Raw genomic sequence first — 17,269 nt, 5'->3', positions numbered from 1 at the left:
ACCCTGGAACTTCCTTACCTGTGTGACTTTGAGCAAGTCACTCAAACTCTTTGGGCCTCAATTACAAATGTCCACAAAATGAGATTCTTGAATTGTATGATCTCTAAAGTGCTTTCCAGCTCTAAATCTCAGGATACTAAAATGCTTCTATATGAACATCTTCCAAGACTCTGTACTGACCTGGCCCAGCGTAGGTGAAAGAGCAGGGGATTTAGAGTTAGAGGCTACTTATTACCTATGTGACCTAGGCAAAGCATCTGACCTCTCTGGGTTTCAATTTCCTCATTTGTAAAATGAGGAGGGTGGAGTAGATGACCTCTGAGGTCCCTTTCAAATTTAATTCTATGGTTCTTGTTTTTACCTAGTCTAGAACAAAAGCAAGACATAATCAGATAGTACAGATAGTTGTGGGTGCCTAATTAAGAGGGACTCTCAATAAACTATGTGATTGGTTATGGATAATGTAACTTGCAGTTAAAAATAGGCTACAACAGCAAGTTGGGCAACTGCAGCGAAAGAAAGAGATAAGGCCTGTTAGATAAAAACATTCAACTTGGCTATCACTCACTCTGGCCAGATAAAGCTAACACATTATCTCTCATAGCCCAATGAAGTCTGTTCCCTCAGCAGTATCTCAGCTTGTTTTCAGATCCAACATGCTCAAAATGCAAAGTGTAGGCAAATAACAGAAATAACCCTTGCTCAAATCTCAAAAGCTTTTGCTGACATATCCTACAATAAAGTATCAGCTCAGTGGACAATAAAGTTGGACGGGTATGTGTGTGTTTGTGTGTGTGTGTGTGTGTGTGTTCAAGTTTTATACAAAATTTTAGACAAGGCAAGAGTAAGGTTCTGCTGACAACCCAACTGTGTGGCAGATTAGTCAGTAACCTTTGAACAAGTACAAATCACTGACCTCACTTAACTCCTTTCCCAGAAAGTCCAAGAAACTGGTTTAATCAAGGTTCAGATAAGCACAAGGATAATTTCCTCTAACCTAAGACCTTAAATCCATACTGATCTAGCCATGCTTAAGTCAATTATGAAAAACATCATTTCTGTATCTGCCTCCCACTTTTCTGATATAATGTGAACTTTCTCCTCTCCTCACCATCCTAATACCACCTTTCCAAACTGAGGAACACAGATGAATTCCAGAAACAAATGTAGCACAAGCAAAAAAAGGCAGGATATAGGAGGTTACGATGGTATCAACATGTGATTTCATCCATTTGCTGTTCATTCATTTTTCACCCATTTCCAACTCTTTGCAACCCCATTTGGGGTTTTCATGGCCAACATACTGGAGTGGTTTGCTATTTCTTTCTCCAGATCATTTTACAGATGTGGAAACTTTGGCAAGCAGGATGAAGTGATTTGCCTAGGGTCACACATCTAGCAAGTGTCTGAGGACACATTTGAACTCAAGAAGAGTTCACCACTGATTCTGAGTCCAGTGCTCTATCCACTGCCCTTCATCCATTTAGGGAAATTCCAATATGGAAAACTCCTTCCACCAATGAAGATCTGCAACTCATCTGTAATTTGTAATCTGAGAAAGCTGCCTGTGGCCTTGGGAGATTAACTGACTTGGTCTCGGTCACACACAGCTCCTTTGTGTTAGAGGTAGCACTTGAACTCAGGGTCTTCCTGGCTCCAAGACCAGCTTCGTTATATCTCACTGCACTCAAGAATGGTGATTCTTAGTTACTGACACAGTTCACTAAAATCTAAGTAGTAAGAAGTACCACCTTCTGGTTCAAGTTTTCAAGTAATTTATTGATTAAAAGAAATATTTTATACATTACTAGCTATTTTGGGCAAATAGCCTCTTTATTTGGGGGGTAGGAGTGTTTCTTTTACAACCTGCTTTCCTGTAAACAAACAAAAAAAAAAACCAAAAACCTGCCCTTCACTTCCCATGTTTTTAAGGTAGCACTCAAGCTGCTAGAAAAGCATTTTGATCTTCCACTGAGTTTTCCCAAAGCTTGCCAATTCATTTTACAATTTTTTTTAAAAATGGGAAAAAAAACCCAACCTGACCCTTTTCAATTAACATGTCAATATTTGGGGGTTCTTCCCCACCAAAACACTATACTCCATTTCCATACCCAATATGACATACAACAATATAAGCAACAGATTCCGAAGGAAAAAAACAAACTTTGTAGAGAACAATTTGAATATGAAAAAATAACTCTGATATTTGAAAGTCACATTAAAGTGCCAATAAATCCAGTTAGAAGTGCCACTATATGTAAAGAAATTAAATACCCCCTCCCTATTACCCTTACATAGTATAGTAGCTTCTGAATCTCCACAAGAGAAAGGCTAATGCATTTTTCAAATATTTTAAATTTCTTACTTCAGAACTGCCATCAAAAGGGTTGCCAGCCCCTTGAGAGAGAAAAAAATTGTGGCACTCAAGTAATTTTAAAGATAATTTTCTTTAGCTAACAATCTTATGTTCTGTCTGCCAGGAAGCTCAAGATTTGATGAATCAATTGTTTTTCATTTTGCTGACTCTTGGTATTGGTCCGGAGAGCAATTGCATTCTAGACAAAGTAATGTTTAACCACTTCCTTATCACCCACACTGCCTCATAAGCATAATTTCAAACCTTTGTCATTGTGATTTTTATATGCTTTATTTTTTTCTCATTGCTACATCTTTGTGAGAGAATCAAAATATCTTATTCTCCAGAACTCTTTTTGCTTCAGTAGCTGAATATAAGGTAATGAAAACAGAAGAACGGCAGAGACAATTCAAAGAATTTGGGGGAGGGGGTGGCAGGAGTGCTGAGGGTGGCGGGGAGGGATGCAAATAGAAAATTTTAAAAGGCAGCATCACTTTGTTTTAGGTCTAGTATCCTTTAAAGACTACCATGGCAAGTCATTTGGGACATTAGGTCTAACTCCTCCAGGACAGTCCTACCCCTGGCTGGTGTGGTGATAATTCTACTTTAATCACACAGCAGAACCAGAACTTAAAACCAGCAAATCAAGCTACCTTCCCTCCGCAAAGCACAATCTCTAATTGGTCCTACACCATGCTGATAATACTTTTGTACAGTTTGCTGACAGAATGTCACCAGAAAACTGGCCTGGGAGAGGAGTATCATCTAGTCGAGTTATTTTTGGTAGTGATGATTCAAAAAACACCACTGGCTAAAGTGTGGGAAAGGTTGTTAGCTACATTAGCGCAAGAAATACCAACACTAATGAAATTACAGATTTTGTTAAATTTTGAGGGAAAGTACAGTTCCTATCCAAGCAGCCCCTGCAGTAAATAATGAAGAGACAATACCCCGTGTGTATAAGGATTATGATTCTTAAGGCTATGAGCTGAAGAACATTTTTTTTTTTTTTGCAAAATTCAGTTCAGGGGTTTCAGAGGTAAATGTCTTGTTTTGGTGGGGGGACTTCCAATCTCTATGGAAGTCAAAACTAGGAGAGAAACAGGGATGACTTTTTCTTTAGGATTCCCACTAGCCCATTATAGAAGGGGACTCCCTTCAGAGGCTGAAGGGTTAGTGATACTGCAGATTTGAATAGAAAGGGTTGGCAGAACTGAGTCAACACAGGAAATGAAAAGGAAACAGCAACGGGAAAGAAAGTGAAGTATAGACAGATTTGGGAATCCTATTTGGAACAGCTTTCAAATAGTGCAAGTAGTGTTCTTTGGAGGTTGAAAAATACATGACCTGTTGAGACTTACAGAGCTGAAAGGGATTGAGTTGCTCAGGAGGAAGTTTATCTAATTAAATTATCCATATTAAGGAATAAATCTGGGCTTAGAGACCCCTCGCTACTTTCATTTCCTCTTCTTATCCCACATTTCTTAACTACATAATTATTTTGTTCACCTCTCTCAAAGTGACTGATTCTACTCTAGAATCCTATTCACTCCTACATTTGCCATCACTGAAAGATATCTTATCCTTTCCTTTGTTGGGTTTTAGAAAGAAGGGAAACAAATTGACCAAAAGGCCTTTTGTCCTCTAGATCTAAGGCAGAGTTTAGTATAGGTCACATTGACATGATTTAGGAAGTAGAAAAGCAGCACTAAGTGAAGCAAGCATGATAATTTATTCAACAACCATTGAGAAAGTACTTACTGCAGGCGAAACATAGTGTAGAAGGAGACAGAAACATAAAAATATGGTCTCTGACCCCATGGAGCTTGTAAACTAGCAAGGAAAGATGGGACCCATACATAAATATGCAATTACAATAGTACAGGATAGAACATAATAAGCGTTACAAAGTGTTATGTTCAAGGAAAGAAATAATTTCTTACATGGGAGGGGTAGGGAAAAGTAAATGGGAGGAGGAAATAGGAGAGGGAAATTAACAGAGAAAGTGATATTTGAGCAGGGTCTTGAGGTATGGGCAGGATTTCAAAAGGCAGAAGTGCAGTAGGGGTAATACAGGTCTAGAAAGCAACACAAGCAAATTACAGAGATGAGGATAATGAATTGTATAAATGTATATCACGGAGGCAGCTAGGTGGCACAGTAGATAGAGCACCGGCCCTGGAGTCAGGAGGACCTGAGTTCAAATCCAACCTCAGACACTTGACACTTACCAGCTGTGTGACCTTGGGCAAGTCACTTAACCCTCATTGCCCCATAAAATTAAATAAATAAATTTATATCATGAGATAAAACTAGAGAAATGGGGAGGTCCTGGGTTATAGAAAGCCCAGAATGTCAGGCGAAGAAATATAGACTTTATTCATTGGGAAATGGAGAGCTAAAGAGCTTCATTTTATGTGGGCTTAAGGAAAATTATCCTGTCAGCAACAAGAATGGATTGGAAAGAAGTCTGCAAGTGGGAGAATGGTTGATCAAAATGAATAGGAGAATGGTTTAGTTTCGTTTTCCTCCTAAATACAATAATTAGAACCCACCTCATCTCAATTAAAATATATTGACAGAACAAGTTTAGCAAAGACATCAATATCTCTGGCAACCAGAGTGATATAAGCACAATCAGTGACATATATAACCCCATGCACCACGTGTTTCTGACTTTTAATATCTGAAAGACAATAACATTGGCATAGAACAACAGTAACAATAATATAGAGATTAAATTAAAACATGAAGGACCCATGAACTTGAATTATTAACAGGTATTAAGAAATTCTGGGCAATTTACTGAGAGAATGGAAACCAAACAAAGCTATCTTCAAAGGAACAAACCAGAAATAGAACCCACAATGGCTGAGGATAAGACATTGTGGGTATCAGACGGAAGGGTTAGTCAGCATTCATTGATCCTCTACCATGACTGTTCTATTTTAGTTTGGTAGGAGAAAAGTAACCCAAAGTATTAGAATCATTGCAGAATGTGCATGGTGAACCTGTGGGGTGGGGGAAGGGGAGGGAGTGAGAAGAGCAAGAGGGAGGGAAAGGTGGGGGAGATATAAAGAAGGGAGAAGAGATAAAGAACAGGACTAAAATTAATCTGGAGAAAAACAAACTTCTAAAATAGAAAGAGGACTTTACTCACCAAACCAAAAAACCATAAAAATAATCTGGTAGATAGAAACAATTGGCTAGCATGGTGATTATGTCAATTCAACTTAAGGAAAACACAACAGATTAAAATGGTTATGTACACCTAAACAATTTACAGGGAATAAAGCAATTTCAAAATAAAGATTTCCAAATTACTTGTACCAGAGTAGAAAATCTTACAAATACAACTAATTTTATAATAGCATTCAATATAATTTTAGAATCTTTAAAAACAGATTGCAACAGCCAGTGTGTGTGCTATCAGCACATGAAATTGTGTCACTTCAACCTGCTAAGAAAGGGATAGAAGAGTATGAAATATATTTAGAGGTAAAACTGTAATTCCTAAGAAAACTGCAATACATTCTATCCTGAAGAGGGAATTTCACTTAAAGAAATTTCAGAAGAAACCAAACCTCCCCCTCCAACCTTGCCTTTTCAACACAAGATATATTTCATACACCGTCCTCGCCACACACAAAAACAAAGGAGATAAAGAAATGGGATCTAAAACACTAGAAACCTGATGACCAGCCTGCATTTTGCACAGCAAGGAATTCACCAGCAGAAGTTGATTCTTCACTTCTTCAATACGGAATCGTCTAGGCACCAAGTAAGTAGGCCTTGATGGTTCAGAAAGGACAATAATGAGACTCACCTAGCAGCTAGCTGAAGGCATCTTGCTCTAGTAATTAGAAAGCATTCACCTTCAAGACACATGGCTTAGTATTTATTATAAACAAGCCAACCATATAACATGTCCAGAGTTCATATTATAACCATGTAAGCATCATAAAAAAAATGAACAAATTTGTGACTGTCACAAATGATGAATGGGAAGATTTGATCTATGTGATTTATAGGAACAATTGAACAAGGCTTGGAGAATTAGAGCACAATCGTTCCTTTTGAGGCTCCATGGGATACTTGGAAATTATTTTCTTATAAAGAACTATGATAAAGGATAGGGAAAAAAACAATATAAATAAGAACTTTTATCACTCAAAATGATTCATCTTTGTTTTAGTTTCCTTTGTCTCTACTAATAGTGCAACTCAAGATTCCTTCTCTCTCTGGCACAGGAGGATTAGCTATAACAAAAGAAACATATGGCTTCTGTACAAAGACGCAAAGACGCTGAATGCACTTGCCCATCCAACATAAGTCCAATGGGGTAATTTCCTTTTATCCACAAAGGGAAAGTAAAATTAAGAGCTTAAAATCCATTTCCATACTCACCCCCCAGAAAGTCACATCCCAGCACCAATGTTGATGATTTTCCATTGGTTTGGAGGAGTTCGATGGTCCATATTCCAAGAATCGAGAAGAGGTTCAAGGAAAAGGAAAGAGGGAGGAAAAAAAAGAAAAAAAAATTAGGAATGATTCTTGTCTCCTGAGACCCATTTACTGAGCAGCTATGTCATGACAGTTCTCTCCCTTCTAGAAACTATCCCCTTCACCAACAAAGCATTTAATAATTATTTAAAGGAGTGAGGCTGAAAATCAGAATAAATTGCCTCAATGATGAAAGATCTAAGAACAAAGAATGCCTTTTTTCTCTTCTGACATTGCTAAATAACAAAAAGCTTGATACCTATCCAAAATGAATGTTAACCATGCAGATAATTTCAAAGGGTAGTTAACCTCTAGGAACCATACTCATCTCTAAAGCTGCTCATGACTCTCCTGTGAAATTACCTGTTTCACACACACACACACACACACACACACACACACGCACACACACGCACACACACGCACACACACGCATACACACGCACACAGAGTCTCCTTTGACAGAATGTAAGCCTCTTGAGGGCAAGGACTGCTTCATTTTTGTATGTATCCCCAGTGTCCAGCATAGCAGTTTACCTACAGTAGGTACTTGATAAATGTTTGTTGATCAGTTGCTAAAAAGTGACCAGGATAGTCTTGATTGTGAAATTGAAAAATGTTAAAACACTAACAACATGGACAAACTATAAAGTCACTTATTCAAAACTCCAGGACATTTCTTTTTTTTTTTTTTTTTGAGGCAATTGGGGTTAAGTGGCATGCCCAAGGTAACACAGCTAGTAAGTGTCAAGTTTCTGAGGCCAGATTTGAACTCAGGTCCTCCTGAATCCAGGGCCGGTGCTTTTATGCACTGTGCCACCTAGCTGCCCCCAGGACATTTCTTACATTTCTAAAAGCCAAACAAAAGAATTTCAAAGTAGTTGAAACCAAACTTATTTCAAAGAACAAACATGTACATAAGGAGAATATTAAGTCCAAACCAATTCAAGTATTTTACAGGTCAGAACCACCTGAGCAGAAGTAAGTTCTTCACAGCAAGATGGGTATTACTGTTTATTGGATTTTTGTTGGGGTGCCTGGGATTTTATTCTGGCCTTGATTTTCTTTTTCAGATAACAATCCAAGAAAAGTTTTGAAGAGCTTGGGAATTTCCAGAACACAGTTTGTTCCAGGCTTTCAAGCCACAACAAGCTCTACATGGGGTGAGCTTTCACAACATAAAAATCACATAAAACAAGCCTTCAAGTACTCTGCAGCTCTCCAAAATAACCGGTACTTTACAGAGGCCCGTATTAGAGGTTTTCTGCATGAGCAATCAACTTGGAAGAGACATTCTGTATCAAAGTCACTCAAGAAGAAATAGCCAATTTTTATATCTATTCAGGCCTTATGGATCTCTCTGCCTTGTAGATGGACCCCAGTGGCTGAAAGCTATAGTCAAGATGCTTTTTGGAGCCCCTTTGCTGCCCTGTGAGTAGACACAAACTACATTAAGCAAAACAACAATATACAGATACTAAGCCAGGTAAGAAGAGCTCTCTGCAATGTGACAGAACAGTAAGAATCCTGGTCCTATTATGTAAATTTTAGCCCTTTTAACACTGGTGACAAAATAATTTTTAAGTTACCAAAAAGCATGCTGAAAGAAGCTATGATAGAAATCCTTATAAAAAGAGAAAATGTATCAATAGTCAAAAATGATCACTTCTTTTCCTTAGAACCCAGGGTCTTTAAACTTATCTTCCACTATGCCAAGCATCTCCAAAGCCATCAGAAAAAGAGAGACGATAAAGATTGATATAGGTAAAAATACAGATAAATATATAGATAATGTAGAAAGTATGTGTATGTGTGTGTGAATATAGACAAGTAAAACAGTATTTTCACAATATCTTTGTGCTTTAAAACTATTGACTTAATTCTAATAATTTTGGCTATAGGTAAGATAGAAATAACCTGTAACTTTCCCTCTTAAGTAATAGAGAATTTTCTTCTCATAGCTTATATGGATATAGGTTCTGTTAAACAGAGGATACAGTTTGCCTCCACATATTTTCTAGCCATTTTTGGCTTGTCAGGAAAGCTAAACAATGCATTAGGTACAATTATGTAATGTTAATGTCATGAATTTTAAAACATTTGCTTTGGACATTAACAGATACTTTGTTGATATAAACAAAGTTAAAAGGCACACACACATATGTGTATATATATGTATATGTATATATATATATATATATATATATATATATATATATATATATATACCCTTTATCTGCCTGTCTTTTATACTTAAGATACACATGAGGAAACTGGTCCATTGGGAGGTAGGAAACTATAGTGGAGCCCTACCATGTTATCTCACTATGAAAAAAAAAATGACCTTGGATTTTTGAAGGCTATTCCTACAGAATACAAGATCTGTCATATCCAACAAGCTAGGAAGTCTTTGAATAGGGGCCTTTGGCCAGAATATTGATTTGCTTTTTGAAAAGCAGCATTGCTAAATTCATAGAGGTTCATTCCCAGGTAGGGCACAGTTTGATGGATTTTTCAGCCACAGCAACTCTTAGAAAGCATCTACTACCACAGAGAGGGGTTATGATCTGTGTCATTAGGAGTACCTACACGGGAGAAATCGATGAATCCTTGAAGAAGATAGAAAATAGACTCCATTAGGATTGCTGGCTCTCACTTTGGTTAAGTAAAATAAATGAACTAATTCTTCTAACTCAAAGACAAATCTTAAAGAAGCTGAAATTTTACAAATAAGTTTTAATGGGTTTCACTGAACTCTGCTTATCACAAGTTATAGAAACTCCGAACTAGTGTCATTAACAGACCTATTATTTCAAAGTTTGTGGACATTTTCATTGTGAAGAGATTTAAAACAAAGAACACTGAACTAGGAATCTGGAGAAGTGGGTTGCAATTTCACCTCCGTCTTTAACAATCTTTGTGACTTTGGGTAGTTCACTTAACCTCTATGTTTTTCCCTTCAATAAAAACAGATTAATAGCTATCATACCTAATTTACCTCACAGGATTGTTGTGAGGCCACTCCTTTTGTAAAAAGGTTAGATAGATGCCTTTTCTTTTAATTAGACATTTCCAAATGTACCCTTCTCAGCCACCTCTTCATTCTTGCAACTGTTTCCTCACTTAATTTCCATGATATATCATTATCATGAATTTCCTCCTACCTCTTTTTTTTTGGTGGGGCAATGGGGGTTAAGTGATTTGCCCAGGGTCACACAGCTAGTAAGTGTCAAGTGTCTGAGACTAGATTTGAACTCAGGTCCTCCTGAATCCAGGGCCAGTGCTTTATCCACTGTGCCTCCCAGCTGCCCCCCCCCACACCTCTTTGAGAGCCCTTTGTCTACCCCTTCCTCATTCTATGGTTTAATCTAAACATTCCCTAAGGTTCTGTTCTTGGCTTTCTTTTCCTACCTCTCTGTTATTGATTTTAACCACTCTCTTAGATTCCAAAATGCACTAATTATACTATAGTTACTTAGTTCCTAATATCCTAATAAAATTCAACTGGATACAACTCTTTTTGTGTTATATCATACCCTATATTGACATGCAGCATGGCTATGCAACTGTTAAAAGATGTCTCCTTTTGCACAAGAATATAGCTCTATTTCAAATATGAGTAAAAAAGGGTCAATCAACAAAGTAGTTATACAATAGCACAGACTCCTGTCATATACACAAATTAATAAATTGATAATGCATTATATGTATGGTGAATTTAAATTCTCATCTTGAAAACACCAAATACTAAGCTATGCATATAGCCTGACTTTTAGATGTTTACCTTTTTAACACTTAAGCAGAAAAGAAATTTTGTTTCATTGTATGAAATTGATTTTCATTCAAATATAAAATTATGGTTTCATTATATTCTTAAGACTAAGAACATGAAAAAAAGACTAAAAACATGAGGTTGAAAAGAAAAATATCTATTAATTAGATAAATACAGACTCATGGAAGTTTTCTATGATTTTCTTCATCTAAAAAATTAGGGGATTGTATTAGATAATCTCTAAGAGCCTTTGCAAATCTAAATCTATGATCCAAATACCTATTCCATATTTATAGGATGTTACAGTTACATTCCTTTCCCATGTGAGGAGTAATAAAGGGTTAATATTTGGACTACTTCCTTTGAAGAATGAGGCCCTATGACCTCTCCAAAGCATAAAGTAGCTTTCAAAGTAAAAAAAAAAAAAAGGAAACTTCCGTACTCTCTTCTGGAAACAACCAAATTTAACCAATGTTAATTTATTGTTTATTATTATTATTATTATAAAAGGTAAATTTAATTGATTTGGAAGTAGGAAATGCTGATGAGTGGATTTAACTGTACATCATAATGCTTTAAACATTCAGGTATGCAGAACATATAGGTATTAGTGAAAAGGAGCTTCTTATGAGGTTGCTTTTTTTAAAGGCCTATCATGATATAGCAAGAGCTAGCAAGTGACATTGGTATTCTGACTTACAATCCATTCATACATATAGATGGGTGATGCTGTCCCTGACTGACCTTCATCATTAGTGATCCCATTATTGTCATTCTTTAAAAACCTTACAGAATATGTGGGTTCAAAAACACACACACACAAAAAAAGGATGCAGATGTGAGGACAGCTGGCAACACACAGGACTGTCTTGTTTACAAGGTTGCTCCTATAACTACTAAACCTTAAATAGCTTATCCCACCTTTACTGAATTCTCTTTTTACATTGTTATCCTACTTATAATTGTAATAACTAGAGATTCATTTGAGTTGGTACAGACTTTTAGTCTTTTAACTCTTAGTCATTCAGATGTCCTACACATAGTAGGTCCTCCAGAAAGGTTATGAAACTATTAATCACTTGAATCTTAATGTCAATGAGTTCAGACAAATGGTTTTCCTTCTAACACCTGCTTGAGACCAATATACCAAAGCAACAGGAATTTCAATGGTGCAATGGAGGGTAAAGTATATAATTCCATAGCATAGAATACTTTGGCAGGTAAGGACAAGCCTAGTGAAGCAAGATGGCATCTGAAGGTGAGAAAATTCATAAAAGGAAGAAGAAAGGAGGCAGCTAGGTAACACTGTGAATAAAGTACCAGCCTTGGATTCAGGAGGACCTGAGTTCAAATCCGGCCTCAGGCACTTAACATGTAATAGCTGTGTGACCCTGGGCAAGTCACTTGACCCTTACGGAAAAAAAAAAAGGGAAGGAGGGAGAGTTCCAAAGATAAAATTTTCCAATCTTATAATTTGAAAACAGTTTGCCCTCCACCACCACCCCACAAAAAAACAAAACAAAATAAAACAAACAAACAAAAAAAACAGGAAAAAACTTTCTTCCTCCTACTGCTTCATGTACATAAGGCCTTCTGCTCCTACCACCCTCATTTAAGTCTATCCACTTTTTAATAACAACAAAAAAAAGTTTTAAAAAATCTGAGAAAAAAGAAAATGCTCAGTATGAGTTCCTTCTTTTTAATGGAAGTACAATTTGGCACGTTTTACATTTCAAATTATATTCAGAAAAGCAATGCACAACTGTCACACTATAGCAAAGGCAAACATTTCTTTCTTGGGAAATTTAAAGTCTAAAACTTTAAAAATAAAAGGATCAGAGACTAATAAAAAGGGAAGAACGTGTCAGCAACATTGTGCAATCTTTGTGTCCAAGGGGCATAATTGAAACCAAGTTTCTTCCCTCAAATGAATGCAGTTGATAAAATGCAAGCCTTCTAAATACATAGGAGTCATGACATGATTTTCACCTGCTTTTGGATGGAGTACAAATTGAGGGACAACCTTGTACAATGGATATTTGTACAATGCTCTAGGGGTCAGGAAAGCTAGATTCACCTCTCAACTCTGCCCCTCACTTTCAAAGCTTGGGTAGATCACCACCTTAATGGGACAACATCTTCATATTTTAAATATGTGGGCTTAAAACTTTTTCCCAGAATTGGGGTACGGCTGGTGGATGGGGGAAGGAAAGAAAACCTGAGTTCTGTCATCAGAACATGCATTTTTGCTGATAGCCAGAGGCTATTTTACTCTCCCAAGCCCTAAAATCCTATTTCTTAAGGTGTTCAGAATATGTCAGATCTCTAAAATAAACTGGAAGGGAAATAAACTGGTTTCACATATCACTGAAACTCAGGGCTAATTAGCATCAATACCAACAGGATTGCTAATGTAGAGGGTTACATTATAAATCTGGAGCAGTTAGTCCAGTTAGAGGTGAGTTCAACCTATATCTTGTTGCTGTTATTCAGTTGTGTCTGACTTTTTGTAACCCCTCTGGGGTTTTCTTGGCAAAGATATTGGAGTGGTTTTCCATTTCCTTCTTCAACTCATTTTGCAGATGAGGAAACTGAGGCAAAAAGGATTAAGTGACTTACCCAGGGTCACACAGCTAATAAGTTTCTGAGGCTGAATTTGAACTCAGAAAGAGGAGTCTTCCTGACTCCGTGCCCCCAGCTGCCCTCAGTCTATCTCTTCAACAGCAACGTTATTCAACCTTGAGGGGAGAGATGATTTTGAGAACAAAAATCAGTTTATCCAGCTCTGGCAAAGGTTACCATTTTTGAGAACACACTAACTGTTAGTCAACCAGTTAGTGAGTTTACTACAGGTTAATAAGAAGAGGTTGAAATAAAAATAAATCTACATACAAACCAAATAATTACTCCTATTAACACAGCCATTTAGTTGTATGTTTTTAAACTTAGAAACATCATGTGCTTTTCTCTAATTTGAACTCTAATAGACACTGCAAAAATTGAATGGGTAAAAATTATTTTGTCTTATGTATCCACTGAGGTAATATTTGTAAACTGATTAGCACAGCATTTGGCACATAGTAGGTGCTTTAAAAATGCTTGCTTATTGTTCTCCCTTCTCCATTTAAACCCTCTGCCATGATATCACCCTTTTAAAAAAATTCTAATTGTTGCTTTCTGATTTTGAAAAATATTTTTCTAGGCAGTAGTTAGGGTGGAGTATGTTTTGATGGGCTGCGTGGCAGTAAGAGGAAGACCATGTTTATTTCGCTGATTCATTTTCTTAAATGGGACATAGGCTGCTTAAAGGGAGGATATACCATACTCACTGTTAGGCAACTAGAACAAAATAAAGATTATTTTTAAAAATGGTAATTCTCTCTTTCTCTCTCTGTATGTGTGTGTGTGTGTGTGTGTGTGTTTCTGTCTGTTTCTCAATCTCTATCTCTTTCTATCTCTGTCTCTCTGTTTCTGTCTCTCCATCTGTCTCTCTGTCCCTCTCTCCCCCCATATTTTTAATAATGGAAAGAGCAGTGGAATTAGAGTCAAAAGTCTGAGTTTCTTTTCCATATCTCCCACTCACTAGCCATGTAATCTTAGACGAGTCAATTTTGAGTCTGTTTCCACATATGCAAAATGAGAACAAAAATAGTGTAACCTCAACTTCATCCAATGGCTTTTTAAGGCTCAAATAAGGTAACATGTAAAATGCTTTGCCAAATTTAGAGAATTATATGAATTTTACTAATATTGTTATCCAAAACCAGAGATTACACTTTATACTCTCTGCCTTACTGGGCTGTTTGAGGATCAATTGAAATTATTTAAACTATATGTTTTGTAATTATAAAAAAACCCTCTACAATATCATTAATTATTATGATTATTAATCTGCTAAAACAGCTTTTAGCTCATTAGGGCACTCATTTTAAGGGTTAAAATTAATTTGTTTTCACATAACAAGAGATCAGCAATTACTCTGGAGAAGTCTATTACTTGCAGCTGCTTTTTGAAACCCTGCCTGGCACCTGTGTCAGATGGGACTGGGTTACTGTATTTGCCACATTCCAACTTTCCCTGTTGGACTTTTATCCCTTTTTTGAAGCTAGTCAGATGTAACTAACACAGCCCTCCCATATGTCAAATGTAGGCTAGGAGAAAGTATTTTAAGAGATAGGCTCTGGTTTAGCCATGTAATTCCAATTGACTTTAATGGGAGCCACATAGCTAAATCCTCTCACAATGCTTTGAAAAGATTACCCAGAACCTCTCTGAATCCATCCAAATCCATGGGGAAAGGGAGGAGAGAAGAGCAATAATTTGAGCGTTGGTGCCATATAACACTGCTAAGCAGTAAAAGTGCTAAGCTAGCACAGAGATACAGGGTATTAACCAAGTACTATCAGTTCAATTAATCTGGTCAGCTGTCCAGAGGAAAATAAAAATTAGACTACACTCCTCTTGGTGATATTGTATTATAAAATAGAAAGACTAAAGATAGGGATTTCAAACTTCATTGAAGTCTATAATAAAAAAAAGATCTAAAAAGAAAATATGGTGAGGTTTTTTTGGGGGGAGGAGGAAGGAACTAATAGTGTCACCACCATATATGAATTGAAGACACCAGTCCTTTCATTTTACAAATGAGATAAAGAGATTTGTCCAGTATCTTTTTTTTTTTTACCCCACTACCACAAATTATGCAGTCGAGTTTCCCGCATTTGGGCAAATTGCAGGGGTCAGCCCATCCAGAGTGCAATGGATAAGCTTCTCCCTGGGGAAACCACCTTTGTGATCATGGAATCACCCCTGCCAGGTAAGTATGGTCCAATATATTAAATTAAGGTAGAACACAGGTTACTTAAATTGAAGATGCACCATATTCTTGGGCAACTAGAACAAAATTAAGAGTATTTTTTCAACATAAAGAAATTGATTCTAGAAAACAATCCTGGTTTAAAACATTTTTTAATAGGGGGCAGCATAGCACAATGGATAGATCATTGAACTTGGAGTCCAGAAGACCTACCTTTGAATCCAGTCCCTTGAATCCAACAAACTGTTTGTTCATCTGTGTGAATCTAAATTTCTTTATCTGTAAAATTAGGTTAGGAAATAAAATAGCACCCACTGCACAGGGTTGCTGTGCAGCCCAAATGAGATAATCTGTGTAAAGTGCTTTGCAAAGTTTAAAATACTGCATGAATACCAGCTGTTATGAATTTTAACAGCAATAATAATAAAAGCAAAATTGGAGATTTTCTAATTATATGCTGAGAAGATCTAATCTCGAAGGCCGGAAGGATACAAAGTGGGAGAATTTAAGAGACGAGTATAGTCATAAACTATAAGTTTGTAAAATGAGATATCCTAATTTTGTTAGTGAAAATTTGATAAGTAGGTCATATATGCATTTTAACAGTATAACTTCTTGTTGCATTCATTATCCAAGTCACTTTAGGTGCAGTTGATAGAACATTGACCTGAAATCAGGAAGATCTAAATTCAAATTTTGTCCCAGACACTAACTGTGAAACATTGGGCAAATCACAACTTCTGTCTGTCTCAGTTTCTTCATTTGTTAAATGAGAATAATAGCATCTGCCTCTTAGATGAGTTACTTGTAAAGTACTTTGAAAACCTTACAGTATTTTTTAAAAATACTAGCTATTATTAATCTCTATTTTGGGGGGTAACAGCCACAATACTCCAAGAATAACACAAATTGCTAATCTTATAGAAAATCAATGGTGCTATAATATCACAAGATGAAACAAGATTAACCATTCTTGTGACAGAAATGTGTTTAACTAAGCCAAACTTAAAATTGAGACTTTCTTCAAATGAGGTTCATGCCTTCAATTCAATCTACTGTACAAGGATGAGCTCTAAAATCCACAGCCTAAAAATTTCTATTTATCTGATACACTAACCCTACTCTTTACCCTGCTTGTGACTTCCAGCTCCTTGATCCATCCCTGTTATCCCAGTCAACTTCCTTAACTCTGATTTCACTGGCTTCTCTACTGTACCATGACCTTTCAACCATACACCCACCCATCTTCCTCAAGCCACTACCACAGACTTCCTAATTTTCTAATGTTTCCAACATTCACATGATCATCCCTGGTAACTTACATCATCTGATTTCTCTAACTGGCTCCTAAGATGCCAAGTGTTGATATATAAAGTCACAAAATCAATGGGGGGCAGCTAGGTGGTGCAGTGGATAAAGCACTGGCCCTGTATTCAGGAGAATCTGAGTTCAAATTCTACCTCAAACAATTGACACTTACTAGCTGTGTAACCCTGGGCAAGTCACTTAACCCTCACTGCCCAGAAAAAAAAAAAGCCAAGTCAATACAGGTCCTCAAAACTGATCGACAATCTTCAATCTTTTATAGGTCTCCTCTGCCATACCCCATAATAGCTCTTCCAAATTTTTTACTCTCTTCAAGCCACTTCCCAACCCCATCTTTACCACATAAATGTATAGAAAATAACTTAGTTTCCCACTTTACTGAGCATATAGGAACCATCTAAAGTGAATTTTTTCCTTCCATTTTTTCCAGTTCCATAAAACTATGCATCATCATTTAGCATTTGTTCTTTCCTATTGGGCATGGGGAAAAATATC

The 17,269-nt window shown here is 36.7% G+C and overlaps 1 protein-coding gene and 1 pseudogene across 3 annotated transcripts in view; both read right to left on the bottom strand.

Annotated features, from left to right (window-relative positions):
- Window positions 1-17,269, bottom strand: part of EPB41L3 (erythrocyte membrane protein band 4.1 like 3) — a 312,011-nt gene that overhangs the window by 285,657 nt on the left and 9,085 nt on the right. The gene's annotated exons all lie outside the window — the stretch shown is intronic.
- Window positions 15,277-15,456, bottom strand: LOC122737633 (annotated as a pseudogene).

Source organism: Dromiciops gliroides, chromosome 1 (assembly GCF_019393635.1).
Source record: "Dromiciops gliroides isolate mDroGli1 chromosome 1, mDroGli1.pri, whole genome shotgun sequence".
Classification (NCBI taxonomy): Eukaryota; Metazoa; Chordata; class Mammalia; order Microbiotheria; family Microbiotheriidae; genus Dromiciops; species Dromiciops gliroides.
The sequence above is the reverse complement of the archived record's forward strand: the minus strand, read 5'-3'. Positions and strand labels throughout refer to the sequence as shown.